We start from the raw sequence: 16,645 nt of genomic DNA on the forward strand, positions 1-16,645 counted from the left end.
GCGGTGAGCGACGGAATTCCGATCGTGTCCGATTCGCATAGTAACCGCACTATCGGTATCGATCATCCGTGTATATGTTCACGTATTCATTCAAAATTATATCTTTATCATTCCCAAAGAGTTCTGTTTGATTTTTCGACCTTGACGCTTGCTTCTGCGGGAGCGGGTGACGAGGGCAGGATCAAACATATCGCGCGTCGGTCGAGTAAAGTGAAAAAGTGTCGCGATCGGTTAGTTCTGTTTGATCTTCGACCTTGACGATTGCTCCTTGGCAGTGCGTCAAGAAAGCCCGAGCAGTCGTCAGTTGTTTTCCCTCTCGGCCCTCTCGGGTCGTGCGCCTATTTTCTCTGAGTGCTTTTATATAGCCGAGCAAACGAGTTAAGCTGAATGTGGATTGTTGCTGCTCAGTCAAGGATGACGGATCAATTGGTGAGCTCGTTCCATAGTAGCATTTCTAATCTATAAAATATGTATGACTGCACATTTAATCGATACAACGGTAGGACGTAAATATGATTTTTCAACAAACTATGAATGGTTCGTCACTGTGAGTGTCGACATAAACTCTAATTCATGAATTATTTATGTTTAACATTTTTTTGTTTTCAAAACACCCCTTTCTTTTTATCTTTATTTTTGTAATTATAAAAAAAAAAACTTTGAATGGTTCGACACTACAAGTGTAGACTTGCGAAAGGTTCACTTTATTCAACAAACTTTGGATGGTTCGCCACTGTAAGTGTCGGCATAAGAATAAGAGTGTTCCAGCCAATCGAGTTTTTGTTTCTTTTCAAATAAGTAAAATATAATAACACATGCTTTCGTCCTGACAGCTGTAGGAATATTACATTTAGATATTTGTTCAACAAACTTTGAATGGTTCGTCACCTCAAGTGTCGGCATAATTTTCCTTTACATAGAAATTGTTCATATCAAATGAAAATATTATATTTTCATAAAAGCATATTTATATTTAACAAAAAGCTATTTATCATGGTCTAATCACTTATCAAAGTGAATCCTTTGACCCAACGATCCTCCCCATTAACAAACATCCTTCCCAGTAACCTTTGTGGAGATGCAGAGGCAAACACGGTCTACACACTAACATTCCTTGCCCAATCCCACCTGACTGCAAGGACGTGGCCGGCGCCGTTATTGACGCTGTATAAATAGAGGCACTGAATTATGCACACTGAAGAAGATTATGGCCAATCCCAGCCGAACTTCCAGTTGATTCTTTGTGCATTTTCACTGACTTCGGTCAATCACGGAATAGCAACCATTGATATGTGTAGTCAGTCTAAGCCAGTACTTCCCAAACTGTGCGCCGCGGCGCCCTGGTGCGCCGTAGAACTTTTCCAGGTGCGCCGCGAGTTGATCCCTACCAAACTTGAAAATAAGCTCATAATCTAGTACGTGCTCAATATTTTAGATATTTAATAAAAATGTTGAAACAATTGTAATCAGGTGAAAGTTTACCTAACAACATTCAAATTATGTGATGACATCGATACTGACCCCTTCATAGTTGTAGTCATTGACTTTTATTGAACATTTCGATAATTTTTCTGATAATATTGGCATCGTTATTTGCCTAAAGGGCTAAGATGTACAAGTAAGAAGGATAGTGGATTTAATTTTGTAATTTTGAAAACATCATTATTTTTATTCGAATGTCGACCACATATCATTTTTTTAGAGTAGGTTTCTGGAACGATGCATTTTCGTCAGGTCGAAAAACCACATTTTATATTTTTCTTATGAAAGTCTACCATTTTGATTGATATTTCTAACGATTATACCCATTTATCACATTCTCTACTTATTTTTAAATTAAATATTATTTCACCTTTTTCAATTATCAATAATCTAAAACAAATAGAACTGCATGTCAAAAAGTAGTACAAAAACAAACAAAAAATTAAAAATTATATTCTCTTAAAAGAAAATATAAAATATGGAGATGAAACTGGTGTAAAATGACGTTTAGTGTATTGATTGTGATGCATAAATTAAAATTAAATTTAATGTTGCCAATAATGTTTAAGGTGAGGATTAATCGAAGCCACACCTCTAGTTTTCCAGAGCACAAAACTGGAGCACCAGATATCCGTTTAAGCTGAAAACATGATCGCTGGTGGATCCAATCGATCAAATTTTTAGTGTCAATTTATGTTCTATTCTTCCGAAAATTTGTAGCTAGGCTTTGATGCATCTTCACCATCAAAGTGGAATATTTCCTTATTGACACAGAAGCTTTACGTTCATATATTTTTTGCATTTAATCCTTTATTTGTGAGAATTTTTAAAGTTGAGTTTTGAATGATATCCTGTCGTGATATTTAGCCTAGAATTTGGCTAAATATCAATATATCATTCATAACTCAACATTAAACATTTAATTTGTTCTGTAATTTCAAAGATAACTCTAATTCTTCCGAAACAGCCTGAGAAAAGCAAGCTAGCCAATATATAGAAATTTTGTTTTCAGTAGTACTTTTTACCTCTAAGTATTTGTGATGTTTTTCTTTTAATAATACTTAAAACAATGCGATTTAGAAGAATTCAAAATGTCTTAAATTTATAAATGATTAAATTGTTCAAATTCCGCGTTTTTTCATACTGGTGCGCCGTGCCATTCCCAGAAAAATGTTAAGGGCGCCACGAATATAAAAAGTTTGGGAACCTCTGGTCTAAGCTAAGCTAAGGTAATTATATCTTTATCATTCCCAAATTGACCTGTATTCGGACGCAGCCCGCGCCAGTATTGTTTGTAATAATCGAAGATGCTACTGATCCTGAGTAGCATCTGTTGATTCCCTGTGTAAGTACAGCTGTTCTTGCAATAACGGAGTAGCAACTGCGGGCGGTCAATCATGCTCATGCTCATGAATGATCCTAGTGACAGGCAACTGGTGGGGAAACGTGCCTTTGGAGCCGGCCTTCTGATAGAGACAGGGCTGGTAGCAGGTTCTATTCAAGAGACTTACTATTTTAATGCAAGTCTACAAAAAGTCTCTATTTTAATGGGAAATCTTTAAAGCTCCCATTTTAACCAAAATGGTCTCCAAAGTTTATTTTTCCTTATTCTGCTTGCATTCAATCCAGATGCAACATTTTAAGGCTCCAGAGAAACCTTCAGAGACTATAAAGGATCCAACAGGCTCTTCAAGAATTCGTATCAGATTTTCAAAGGATGTTTAGAAGAATTTCTACAGAAATTTTGCTCCAGAAAATCCTTGAGAACTTCAAAGTTACTTCCTTCAGTAATTTTCTCAGGTATAACTTTGATTTTTTTGTCCACCAGATATATTTTCACTACCCAAGTAACCACGAAGCTATATATGAATACTTTATGTTTGCTCTATAGTATGCTATCAGATTCTGTTTTAAAGTGACATAATCTTTAAGAGCTTTATAAAGCATAATTAAAGTGGGAAAGGGCCCCACAACAACCAAATTAATGCAATACTTGGTAAAGCAGTTTTAATGCACAAGTCCTGCTAAAGCATTTATGTTTGTATATTTAGGGTTCATGATGTATATTAGCTTAAAATAATGTATGTTTAGGGCTTGCGTTCAAAATAAACAAAACAATGAATCCATTGGCTACCTTCCAATGGTTTTCTTTACCATCTGAATGATTTTGTTTTGTTGGAATCAGGATTCGAACCCACAACTAGGATGATGGTGTGCTGGATGCCTGGCGCGTTGGTGTCCTGTGCTAATGCTGCTGATGTAAAAAGGTAGGATAAAAGTTCCTTATAAACGAAGCCACTGTGTGTGTGTGTGTTAACATTACTATTCGCCCAGTTATTACGAATAAAAAGAATTCTCTTCGGCGATTGATTTCCTTTCCTCACCAAATGAAACATCAATAGAAATAATTTGATCACCATTCTTTCTCGTAGAGGAAATAACAGAACGTAACCCACAAAACAAAGCCCTAGCGCATTAAACAGATTTCGGGGGGAGAGAAATTGATCGACATTTCCTCTCACTCCTTATGAATAAAAGAGTCTCATAGATAAAATACAACAATTTTGAATGAATACATATATCCTTAGATCATGAAATGGGGGTTCGAGATGAAAGAAAGAAAGAAAGTCACATTCATTCTTCCATATCCCACAGAACGCAATGAGCGAGTGCGAACGTGCTCGATCGTCTTACTAATTTATTACAGATTCGAGTGCGTTTAATGAGGTTATGTAATCTTGTATGACAGTTAACTGTATATTCACTCTAAACGCTTAACATAATGCTATATTAAAATAATGCTACAAAGCATTTACAATGTTAATCAAATGCATCATTGCTTGACAGTTATTGAATAAATGCATGATAACATTATTAATGCAAAAAATGTTGACTTTCGACCAAATTAATGCAATGGTATAATGCTTGTGGTTACTTGGGTAATCCTTCAATGAACTCTCCAGTTGTAACTCCAGATTTTTACAGAATTTCTCCCGAGAATATCCTCAAAGGTTTATTCCGAAGTTTAAAAAAAAAACAGCAGAGGAATTTTTCAAAAAACCCTGCAAGTAATCCTCCGATGTTGATGTGGATTCCTTCTAGAATTCATCCACGATTCCTCCCAGAAATCCAAAACTCCTTGAGGGGTTCTTCGAACACATCTATTTTTTTTTCTAGACATTTCTTCAGCATTTCATCCAAGTATTCAGTTTTCCCAAATATTTTTTTTAAAAGTGTCACGAAATATTCCCATGCGATATTCAGAAGTTTATTTAAGTTTTCACACCAGTTCATACTTCTTGGAGACATTCCTGAATAAAAAATTCCAAGACTTACTAGATAAATCTCAATGAATAGCTGGAGGAATATTATGTAGAAACCTTAGAAGAAATCTCTTGAGCAATTGCATTGCTGAAGATGCCAAGTAACCGCAAGCATTATAACATTGCATGTATTCTACTGCATATCAACAACATTGATGTAACATTGCTTTTATTCGACATATTTCAAGAGTTGTCAAGCAATAAAGCATTAACTTTATATTACAAAAGTATCAATACACTAATATCACTTTATAAATTTCACTGCTGCACTAATTTTACTTTATAAATTGCTTCATTGTTTTATCGTCGTTTTTTGCATTAGTGCAACTGTAAAAGGGCCCTTTTCCACTTTTAAACTATTTTAATGGTAGGCTTACGGGAATGCAGCTGCATTATATATACAATGATATAATGCTCCATGGTTACTTTTTGGATATCTTTAGAGAAATTCCTAGTTGAAATCTTGTATGAATTATAAAAGGCAATTTTATAGGGAATCCTTGGAGGAAGAAGTTATTGATTCAATATTAGATGTTTTGGCCGGAAATCTTAGAGAATGTTTCAGGGAAATCTAAGGATGAATCACTGGATGAAATCTTGTAGAAGTTAGTAATACAGTAAGGACCCGATGTTGTCAGCCCCTCAATGAATTTTAGGCTGACAAATTAGGGAACCTGACAAAATCGGGTCAAAAAGGCATTGCCATTGCCCCCTCTGGCTACGCCCATGCGTTCATGACATCAAACATCATCATCAATTTTAATGTAAACGTGATAAAACATGACGATAACATTTTTTTTACAAATTTAAAATAGGCTGACAAAATCGGGTCAAAAAGCTGACAAAACCGGGGGTAGACAAAATCGGGGGCAGACAAAATCGGGGGCTGACAAAATCGGCCCGCATAATTGTGAACCATACTAGCACCATTCCTTTAACTATCCGCAACCACTTGCGACAATATCTAAACAGTTTCAAATAACATCCAAATTAACAATAAATCAACCTTACCACAAATTATTTTGACAGTTTCGGGAATGGTTATTGGAAAAATAACAATATGGGGAATAGGCGGTTAAGTTATGTAACCATAAAAAACATCGATTTTCGCGAACAAATTTTTTGGTTTACTGTTTGCAAAACGATAGACATACTATCCATTTTTCGGCCAACCCAATAGAGGGCAAACTGTTTTCAAACAGTAAAACTATAAATTTGAAGTGAAAACGATGAATGTTTATGTAATAATTGATTTATTGTGCCATATAGTATTTTAACCTAATATCGTATTGTTTCTTTATGCTTTTACCGTTAAAGAATAATTGATCAATAAATTCAATACGAAACAATGAAAGAAGAAAATAAGTGTAGACAAAATTCTGTTGGAATTTAATTTATACTACACTTATTTCTTGTTTCATTGTGACTTATTCAATTTAAGAAATAATTTTCATTGAGGACAAAATATTTTGAATGTTTATTAAAGCTTAAGGTTGCCTTATTCGATATTTAAAATAAAAAAATAGAATTATGGCACAATTTTGCCTTGAACAATGCTTTCGAAGCTCGTGCTCCGTTGAGGTGGTGCGATTAATCATCGGTGATCCAGTCACTTACATTTCATAGTCTGATTAAAGTCCATGAATGCAGCAATTACGTAGCTAAATAAACCTCACAGAGATGGCTTTCTTTCAGCGCTTGCTTCTTGGATCCAGGCTGTTGTTCAGGATGGCCTACGCTTGATGCTGGTGAATCAGACTCTGGAACGTGGAGGAATCGTTATACATAATTGAAATCGGTGACATAGACAGTTTGAAACTCACTTTTGGTTCGATGTCCACGTGTAGGTGATCCGGAACAATGGGTTCTCCTTGCAGCTGGTTCATTCATTGCCAAGAGTAACCAGCAGCGGCGAGTTCGGCTGTTTTTGCAGCTGCCACCAAGCCGATGACCATCTTCACATACAAAATCTGTCGAAATAAAAGCTTGGTTTAGTAACGCGTTACGGATTGATATTTATTATTACTCACCATGATAGCGCTGTTGTTCCACCGCGGCCGAATTTCATTTAAAACTAGCATCAGTACATGGATTTGCGTTTGATTTCTGTTGCAGTGATTTTTTTTTCTTTTTTCGCTCTGAATGTTTTGATGGGTTTGACCGACAAACTTGCATGCACGCTAAAAAATATACTAATGACTTTGACACTGTTTCAAACTTCGATAAAAAAATTAATATATAAATATTAATTTTAGTCTAATCCGTGTTCTAACCGTATGATAGTAAAACATTTTTATACTCATAATTAAAGGACAAAGTACGTTCCATTATCACTTTTCCAATATCCAATTCAATTTCGTGGAAAACGAAACTTTTGATCATATTTTTCTTATTTTTCAATTTGAGTGAGTTAAATTTTTAAAGCGTGTGTCTTCAATATTGCTAAAACAATTACCGGTGAATGTAACAGTTTGCCAAACTGTTAGTTATAAGTTATATAAAGTGAAGTGCAAATTTGAGCACAAACTATTTCACAGACGTTAATCTTATAGTGCCACTACTTCTAATGAGTCAGCATTCCGATACATTTCAACCACATCTAGACAATATTAAATATTAGCTGTGTTCAACGAGCTGCTCGAACTTGGTTGCAACCACTTGCGAGTCAGCTTTTGGTGTTCATTGAGCCACTCCAACCTACTTCGAGTCGCTCGGGTTTGTGTTCATTGAGCCGAGTCCAACCAACTCCTAGAGTCTCTGCTAGAGTCCGAGCTAGTTCAACCAGCTCGCAGTAGCTCGTGTTTTTGACGTTTAAAAACGTAAACATTGAGAAAAAAAGCAAAATTCCGAAGCGATACGGATTGTTAAGTGCGCGAATTTTTTTTCACGTGGAATTCCGGTAAATTAGTGAAAAGAGTAAAAAGAGCGTTCATTGAGAAAGCAGCTTGGAGTTGCTCGAAGTAGCTTTGACAGTTATTTGTTGACAAAAAATACGAGCTAGTACAACCAACCCCGAGCAAGTTCGATCAAAGTCATTGAACACAGCTATTGTCACCGTTGGCAAAAATGACTCAAATGACAATTTATTGTGTTAAGTTTCAGGTTCCATATTGTTCAACATATAAACAACTGTTTGTGGAACATTTGTTGGAAACCCAGGCGCAGTAGACACGGCTACACTACCGTTTGACCGGATAATATCCGTCCCCGGGTTCGCGTGATAAAACGAAGAAAGATTACACAGGATTTTACTCGATACAAACAACTTTACTCTTTAACGGACTAGTACGGACTAACAACAAATATTCATGTACACAATACAACAGTTTGTTTTTGTCAATTTCTTCATTACACAATATATACATATTCAACATAAAGTCATCGTCAACTGTCATCATTGAACATCAATGATGAGTGTCTATTCTACCAGGGGGCTGCCACTACTTTACTCCAACACTCCTCCTTAGTGCAGCCCTCTCAATAACCAGACTCCTCCTGGCTCAAAACTGAGACCGGTCAACCAACTTACTTCATCGAGCTCCTCCTAACTTTGAAAACTACTCTACTACTGCACAAGGTAGTACAAACCATCTTTTTTCACACCAACAGCGACTACAGTTCCAGCATCCATTATATGGCAATCTTTTGGACCAAACTGCACATAGTAGCCTTCATCAGTCATTCGACTCACTGATAACACATTAGTATGTAATCCAGGAACAAATAGCAACTCTTTCACTTTTATTTTCACGGACTCGCCTTCCAATCCGCATCCGACGATTTGCCCTTGCCCGCTTCCTTTGGCCACTACTGTTCGTCCGTCTGCCAGCGACACTTTTTCAGCACAAGGATTCCACCAGCCCAAACTCGCTGTCGAGCTAGTCATGTGCTTCGAACTACCGGTATCGATAACCCACTTTTCACTGACAGACACATTATTCCTTGTAGTCGTCATGAAACACACTCCGTTACCTCGACTACTTCCTGGATTCGGATGCTGCACTGCCATTGATTTTTCTTGATCTTGTTTTCTTTTTACCTTTGATCTATCCTCCATCAAAACAGGACAATACCATTGAATATGACCTTCCTTCTCGCAATAATAGCACTTCCGGACGCTGGACCTTCGTTGTTCTGGTAACACTGACGTCTTCAACACTTGCTCTTCCGCCATTCCTTGTTTTCGATCTTCACACCCTCTCCGCCATTCATCTAGAAGCTTCCCCTTCACATATTCCAATTTGAGGTCCTCTTCTGGGCGACCTTCAAGAGCGGTGACTAGCGGATTGTAGGATTCTGGTAAGCTCGACAAAACAATCGCTACAACCAGGTGTTCTTTCAAAGGCTCTCCCATCCGTGTCAAGCGATGGACCGATTCCGCAATCTTCATCAGATGATCAGACATGTTTCCGCTTTCTTCTAATCGCATTGAACAAAGGCGACGTAGAACATGGATCTTGTTCGACAACGATCCTCGCTCATGATAGCCTTTGAGCTTCTCCCACATCTCATTTGCACTTACTGCGTCCAAAATGTGGCTCAACTGACTATCTTCCAATGCCAATCCGATCATCGCTCGAGCCTTCTCATCTTTTCTCATCCATGCTGATGTTATATCCGCTGACTCGGGCTTTGAATCCTTAACCGTTGACCAAAGATCTTCTCTCATGAGCATCAACTCCATACGAAACCTCCAAGTTCCCCAGTTGAATTCATTCAGCCGATCGAAAACAAGTTTTGTTTCAGACATTTTCAACTTTTCAGCTCACGTATTGGCACAAAACAAAATCTTCCTCCTGGACCACTGTGCAGAGCGTTCTTCCCAATTCAATTATTTCTTTCCCAACACTAGTCCGTAGAACAAAACAAATCAAGCAGGGGAAATAACAAAATGAATTCACAACAAAATGTTTCCGCACAACCTTTGGCGAAACGTCCAATTTCACTCCTCGAACAAAACAATCACACCTGTCCGTAGTTTTCCGTTGTTGGCCCTGACAATTACGCCAACGACACTCTTTCCTACTTGAACTTTCTTCAACAGCAACACATCAGTTGCATCCTCCGGGATAATAATGACGATTCATCAGAACGTGCATTTGCACAACACTTTTCACTCTACATAGTTTTACATCTCACTTTCTTCGCGTAATCTGGGCCCAAAACCTGTTGGAAACCCAGGCGCAGTAGACACGGCTACACTACCGTTTGACCGGATAATATCCGTCCCCGGGTTCGCGTGATAAAACGAAGAAAGATTACACAGGATTTTACTCGATACAAACAACTTTACTCTTTAACGGACTAGTACGGACTAACAACAAATATTCATGTACACAATACAACAGTTTGTTTTTGTCAATTTCTTCATTACACAATATATACATATTCAACATAAAGTCATCGTCAACTGTCATCATTGAACATCAATGATGAGTGTCTATTCTACCAAGGGGCTGCCACTACTTTACTCCAACAACATTAACAGTATCAGTTAGCAGAAACTTACTGTTCAGACCGTAATGCAAAATGTATTTTTCTATGCGGGGGGTCAGTACTGTATCTAGAAAAAAATCACAAAGAGTTTTGCCATTTCTGTGGTTCTTTTTGCGCATTTAGGTTGAATTCTTGTGCTATCGTAAATAAAATTCTTGGAGAAATTCCCTTGTAAAATTTGTCGAATACCTTAAGAAATTTACGGAGTAAAATCTAAACATTTTATCTGATGAAATCCCTAGAGAAATTCCTAAAAAACATACAGTAATACGTAATTACAAAAAAAAGATTGTGCTACTTTTCCCCGAATGTCGGTTCCCCGAACGCCAGTTCCCCGAATGACCCTTTTCCCCGAATGCCATTTCCCCGAATGACCCAGTTCCCCGAAAAGTGGTACTGTTCGAATAGAAGCTCTAATAGTTTTTAGTAGCAAGGTGGTGAACTAGGAAGAACGATAGGCAATCGAAAGAAGGAGGTATTTGGTCTTTCTCGACTATAGAGTAAAGTGGGGCAAAAGTTCGAGTGGGGCAAGAGTTTCTTTTTAAGATTTCTAGCTCAAATCAAATCAAAACTTAGAAATGTCATGGTGGTTAGTATGCTATTTAATTAAGAGACTTTCACTCCAAATATCATAAAAATCGATTGAGATTTGGAAAAGTTATGGCAATTTGTTGTTTTTCGACGTAAATATTGTAATATTTGGTCAAACTTTCGATGCATGGAACCAAATGAAGATAAAATATTTTTCAATATTTTATGTAAGGGCGTTTCTAGGCCTATCATAAGGATGCTTTGACGTGCATTAGTTGTTCCATAAATAGTTGGAATCAATTTTTGGCCTATAGCAGGGCAAAAGTTCGAATCTGCGGGGCAAAAGTTCGACCCATGTAGTTTTGCGAAAAACTGCTATTTTTTGGGTGTATTACAATTAACCCTGTTTTGGGCATTTTTTGATGAATATTTAGTGTGTATTTCTCGGCAAGCATAAGTTTACGGCTGGTATAAAGTATTACTGGCATAAAAGTATTGATATTTTGTGTTTTAGCCAACGAACTTTTGCCCCACCGGTGGGGCAAAAGTTCGTTTAAGACAATCAATTTTGAAACTGTTATAACTAAAAATGGGTAAATATTTTGACACAAATTTGTTCAGCAAAGTTATAGCCCATATGTTGAAGGTTCGCTATATGGTATTTGTTTTGTTTCATCTGCTATTATTTTCCTGAAAATTTTGATTATACCACTAAGTTCGAACTTTTGCCCCACCTTACTCTACACATGTTGCCAAAAATGCTGAGGACTGTAAAACTCCTAAGAACCGCCAATCCAATAAAGAAGGGTGCATATCAGATGACCAGTACACACTCAATCACGATTTGCTTGTTCGGTAATTTTTAATACCGGGCACGAATTGTAAATCATAAAAATACCGAACTTTCAGCTTTTTGATTGAAAACTTCTGACGTTCAGTAATAATTTTTACTTTTTACTGAACTACGGTAGCTATCAGACCCAATTTTGCAACATTACCGAACAGGCCGAAAAGTCAGTAAAAACAATTACCGACTATTCAGTAGTTGATTTTTTTTTACTGACCTCTCGTCAAAATCAAATCAAAACAAACTGATGCGCATGCGGGAAAGTGTCAAATGAGAATCTCCTGCTGTGAAATCGTCCGGCGCCGGGAGACACGGCTTTGGCAACTAAACTTTTCCTGCACCTATTTTGCACTTTCTCGTGGTAAGTAGTCGAAATTTTGTAAGAAACTCAACCATTTTAAGCAACCAAAAAGGCTCAGCACGTTGGTTAATTCGTTGATTTCCATACAAGAGGTAAATTCATCTGCATCTTTGAGTTTGCCTTTTGTATGTAAACCAACCAAATAATGATTTTGTCACACATTTTTCGATTACTTCCACTGAGATATGAGCATACCGTAGATGTTTATTCTCACGAATAATGCATGTCGATGTCCATGTCCATGTCGATTGGGGTTTAATTTGTATTGATTTCTGAAAAAACAGTATCCGGAGAAGCAAAACATGAAGAATGGGAAACTGGAAAGCCAGTAAAAACGCTCTACAATTTTACTGACTACACAGCCAATAGGGTCCTAAAGCCCTGTCCCAATTTTAGTGCCAAACGCTTAAGTTTAGGCCAATAACACATGTTTACTTAATTTTCTAATGTTTTCCGTTGGTTTGAGTCCAAAAAACATTTTTTTTTAGATTTTGTCACACTCCTTGGCTTAAACTCAAATTTTGGGTGTATTTTGTTTTCCGTGTCCCTTCCGAAATGTCAGATAGGAACAACCCCAGTGGTAAAACTAAAACCCCTGTGGTGTTTTTGTCGACTAAGCGAACGTCAAACATGATAAGTGTCTCGGTTCATTTATGAACCCAATTTTTAAATTAAAGTTTAAACATGATATAGCCGTTATTTGAGCGGGAAATATTGCTAAAGTAGTTGCAGTAAGATGCTCTTTCGTGTTATTGAATAAAAACAAGATTTCATTAAAAATTTTAGGACCCAATTCAGATTACCGACCCCAGTAAAATTTTACTGGGTTTTGGAACTACGGTTTTTTCGGTAATTTTTAGGATTACCGAAAAAAACCCAGTAACCAAAATATGTTTTGATTGATGGAAATTACTGACTTAGTCAGTAAAATTGTAGAGCGTTTTTACTGGCTTTCCAGTTTCCCATTCTTCATGTTTTGCTTCTCCGGATACTGTTTTTTCAGAAATCAATACAAATTAAACCCCAATCGACATGGACATGGACATCGACATGCATTATTCGTGAGAATAAACATCTACGGTATGCTCATATCTCAGTGGAAGTAATCGAAAAATGTGTGACAAAATCATTATTTGGTTGGTTTACATACAAAAGGCAAACTCAAAGATGCAGATGAATTTACCTCTTGTATGGAAATCAACGAATTAACCAACGTGCTGAGCCTTTTTGGTTGCTTAAAATGGTTGAGTTTCTTACAAAATTTCGACTACTTACCACGAGAAAGTGCAAAATAGGTGCAGGAAAAGTTTAGTTGCCAAAGCCGTGTCTCCCGGCGCCGGACGATTTCACAGCAGGAGATTCTCATTTGACACTTTCCCGCATGCGCATCAGTTTGTTTTGATTTGATTTTGACGAGAGGTCAGTAAAAAAAAATCAACTACTGAATAGTCGGTAATTGTTTTTACTGACTTTTCGGCCTGTTCGGTAATGTTGCAAAATTGGGTCTGATAGCTACCGTAGTTCAGTAAAAAGTAAAAATTATTACTGAACGTCAGAAGTTTTCAATCAAAAAGCTGAAAGTTCGGTATTTTTATGATTTACAATTCGTGCCCGGTATTAAAAATTACCGAACAAGCAAATCGTGATTGAGTGTGTAAGTCAGTAATTTCCATCAATCAAAACATATTTTGGTTACTGGGTTTTTTTCGGTAATCCTAAAAATTACCGAAAAAACCGTAGTTCCAAAACCCAGTAAAATTTTACTGGGGTCGGTAATCTGAATTGGCTGTGTACGTTCACTTACCTGAAATTTATAAAGTTATGACAATTAGGGTTGCCAAAAACTGTTCGGGGAAGTGAGCTATTCGGGGAAACGGGATATTCGGGGAACAGGCATTCGGGGAACTGGCGTTCGGGGAAACGACATTCGGGGAACCGACATTCGGGGAAAAGTAGCACAACCCAAAAAAAAATAGATCTTAGCGAAATGTCTGATCTGATGCTATGAAGAATTGAATTCTTATCTTCTGGCTCCTATTAGGTTTCGTTTCGTTCTTTTGGTTCCTGTTTGGTATTTTTTCGGCCTCTTTTTGTTTCATTTTATGTCTCTTTTTCCTATTTTTTAGCGCTCAGTCGCCACCGGCTCTGTAAAGACGAAAAGCTTTCTTAAGGTAACGACAGGCATGAAAATGAGGAGATAAGAAGCAAACGAGTGTCAATGAAAAAACTAGTTTTAAAAAAGTGTACTATTTTTTTTCAGCAATTTTCCATTCTTTACAAATTGCATGGGAGTCAAAAAACAACAAGCCGGTCTTATAAGAATTATGTTATTTTTTCTGTTGAGCGGAAAAATCACCTGAAAATATAGTTAGAACGCTTAGAAATAGTAGAAATTCCTCATCTCAAAACCGACCAAAATTTCACTTACACCCTTTTGTGTTTGAGCCCCTCAAATATAGTAACTTTCAATTTCCAGTCTAGGATTCCTCATGGTTAAAATTTTTCTTAGCTTCACTGTGCCAAAAGAAAAATTGCCGCCGTTTGTCCTACCCATGGTTTCGAACTTGAACGCCCAATATAAGCATGTTCAATTTTTCGGTTACAAAATAATTACCATTTATCTGCAGTTTTTTGGATAACCTACGGTTTTGACTGATAACTATAATATTGTTTGCATCTAAAGTGTAAAATAATACTCCTATTATTCATCTGAATCGAATAAAACACCAACGATTGAAAACTTGTTTCTTTGTTGTACAAAAAATAATGTTTGCATTGATTGCACTCGCCATATACGTCAAAATTGTGGAACATATTTGTATATATCATTGCTCACCTAGTTTTTGTAGTCTACCCAAGTAACCACGAAGCTATATATGAATACTTTATGTTTGCTCTATAGTATGCTATCAGATTCTGTTTTAAAGTGACATAATCTTTAAGAGCTTTATAAAGCATAATTAAAGTGGGAAAGGGCCCCACAACAACCAAATTAATGCAATACTTGGTAAAGCAGTTTTAATGCACAAGTCCTGCTAAAGCATTTATGTTTGTATATTTAGGGTTCATGATGTATATTAGCTTAAAATAATGTATGTTTAGGGCTTGCGTTCAAAATAAACAAAACAATGAATCCATTGGCTACCTTCCAATGGTTTTCTTTACCATCTGAATGATTTTGTTTTGTTGGAATCAGGATTCGAACCCACAACTAGGATGATGGTGTGCTGGATGCCTGGCGCGTTGGTGTCCTGTGCTAATGCTGCTGATGTAAAAAGGTAGGATAAAAGTTCCTTATAAACGAAGCCACTGTGTGTGTGTGTGTGTTAACATTACTATTCGCCCAGTTATTACGAATAAAAAGAATTCTCTTCGGCGACTGATTTCCTTTCCTCACCAAATGAAACATCAATAGAAATAATTTGGTCACCATTCTTTCTCGTAGAGGAAATAACAGAACGTAACCCACAAAACAAAGCCCTAGCGCATTAAACAGATTTCGGGGGGAGAGAAATTGATCGACATTTCCTCTCACTCCTTATGAATAAAAGAGTCTCATAGATAAAATACAACAATTTTGAATGAATACATATATCCTTAGATCATGAAATGGGGGTTCGAGATGAAAGAAAGAAAGAAAGTCACATTCATTCTTCCATATCCCACAAAACGCAATGAGCGAGTGCGAACGTGCTCGATCGTCTTACTAATTTATTACAGATTCGAGTGCGTTTAATGAGGTTATGTAATCTTGTATGACAGTTAACTGTATATTCACTCTAAACGCTTAACATAATGCTATATTAAAATAATGCTACAAAGCATTTACAATGTTAATCAAATGCATCATTGCTTGACAGTTATTGAATAAATGCATGATAACATTATTAATGCAAAAAATGTTGACTTTCGACCAAATTAATGCAATGGTATAATGCTTGTGGTTACTTGGGTATCTTACGCAATTTTTTCTCAGCTTTCTGATGGTGATCTCAGAACTCAAAACGAGCGGTGCGCTAATGGTGAAAAATCGATTTTTCTAACAAAATTCAAGATGGCGGCCAAATTCAAAATGGCCGCTAATTTTTTTTTAACTTCAAATGAAAGCTATATCCTTTCTCCGTATGATGCCATTAAGTTTGCTATGTGTTCAATGGGAAATATGAGACATATCACGTGAAGAAATACACAAGATTTATCAAAAAATGGGCTTTTTTTAAATTGTTTAGCCAGCTGGCGTACGAGGGGTTTTCAAAATAATCTGGATGAATTCTCAATGGATCGATCAAGAAAAAAAAAACATACATATCAACTGACCAACTGATGGAAAATACACTTCTTATTTGCTACTTCGTGATCAATCGGGATAGTGATATTTCACAGAGAACCACTCAGATGGAGCTTGGATGAATTCCCAATGGAATCTAATGTAATTTATGGGGTTGTCCTTACAAAAACTCCAGTTTGAATTATTGAAGGCATCTTGAACGAAATTCTTCCGTTTATGAAATCCACGAAAGAAGCGCTTCATGAACTCCTTCGGAGTAACAACTTTGGGTAAATAGGGTTTCGTTCTAATTCGTCGTAAGAGCTACTATTCGACGT

General features: G+C 36.8%; 1 long non-coding RNA gene across 1 annotated transcript; it reads right to left on the bottom strand.

Moving 5' to 3' along the window:
- Positions 1 to 6,207: 6,207 nt before the first annotated feature.
- On the bottom strand, positions 6,208 to 6,987 carry LOC110679061. The gene is made up of 3 exons (XR_002502175.1): positions 6,836 to 6,987; positions 6,629 to 6,775; positions 6,208 to 6,565 (listed from the first exon to the last, which is right to left on the bottom strand). It is a non-coding gene; the product is annotated as an uncharacterized LOC110679061 (long non-coding RNA).
- Between the last annotated feature and the right edge of the window lie 9,658 nt (positions 6,988 to 16,645).

This window comes from Aedes aegypti, chromosome 3 (assembly GCF_002204515.2).
Source record: "Aedes aegypti strain LVP_AGWG chromosome 3, AaegL5.0 Primary Assembly, whole genome shotgun sequence".
Lineage (NCBI taxonomy): Eukaryota > Metazoa > Arthropoda > Insecta > Diptera > Culicidae > Aedes > Aedes aegypti.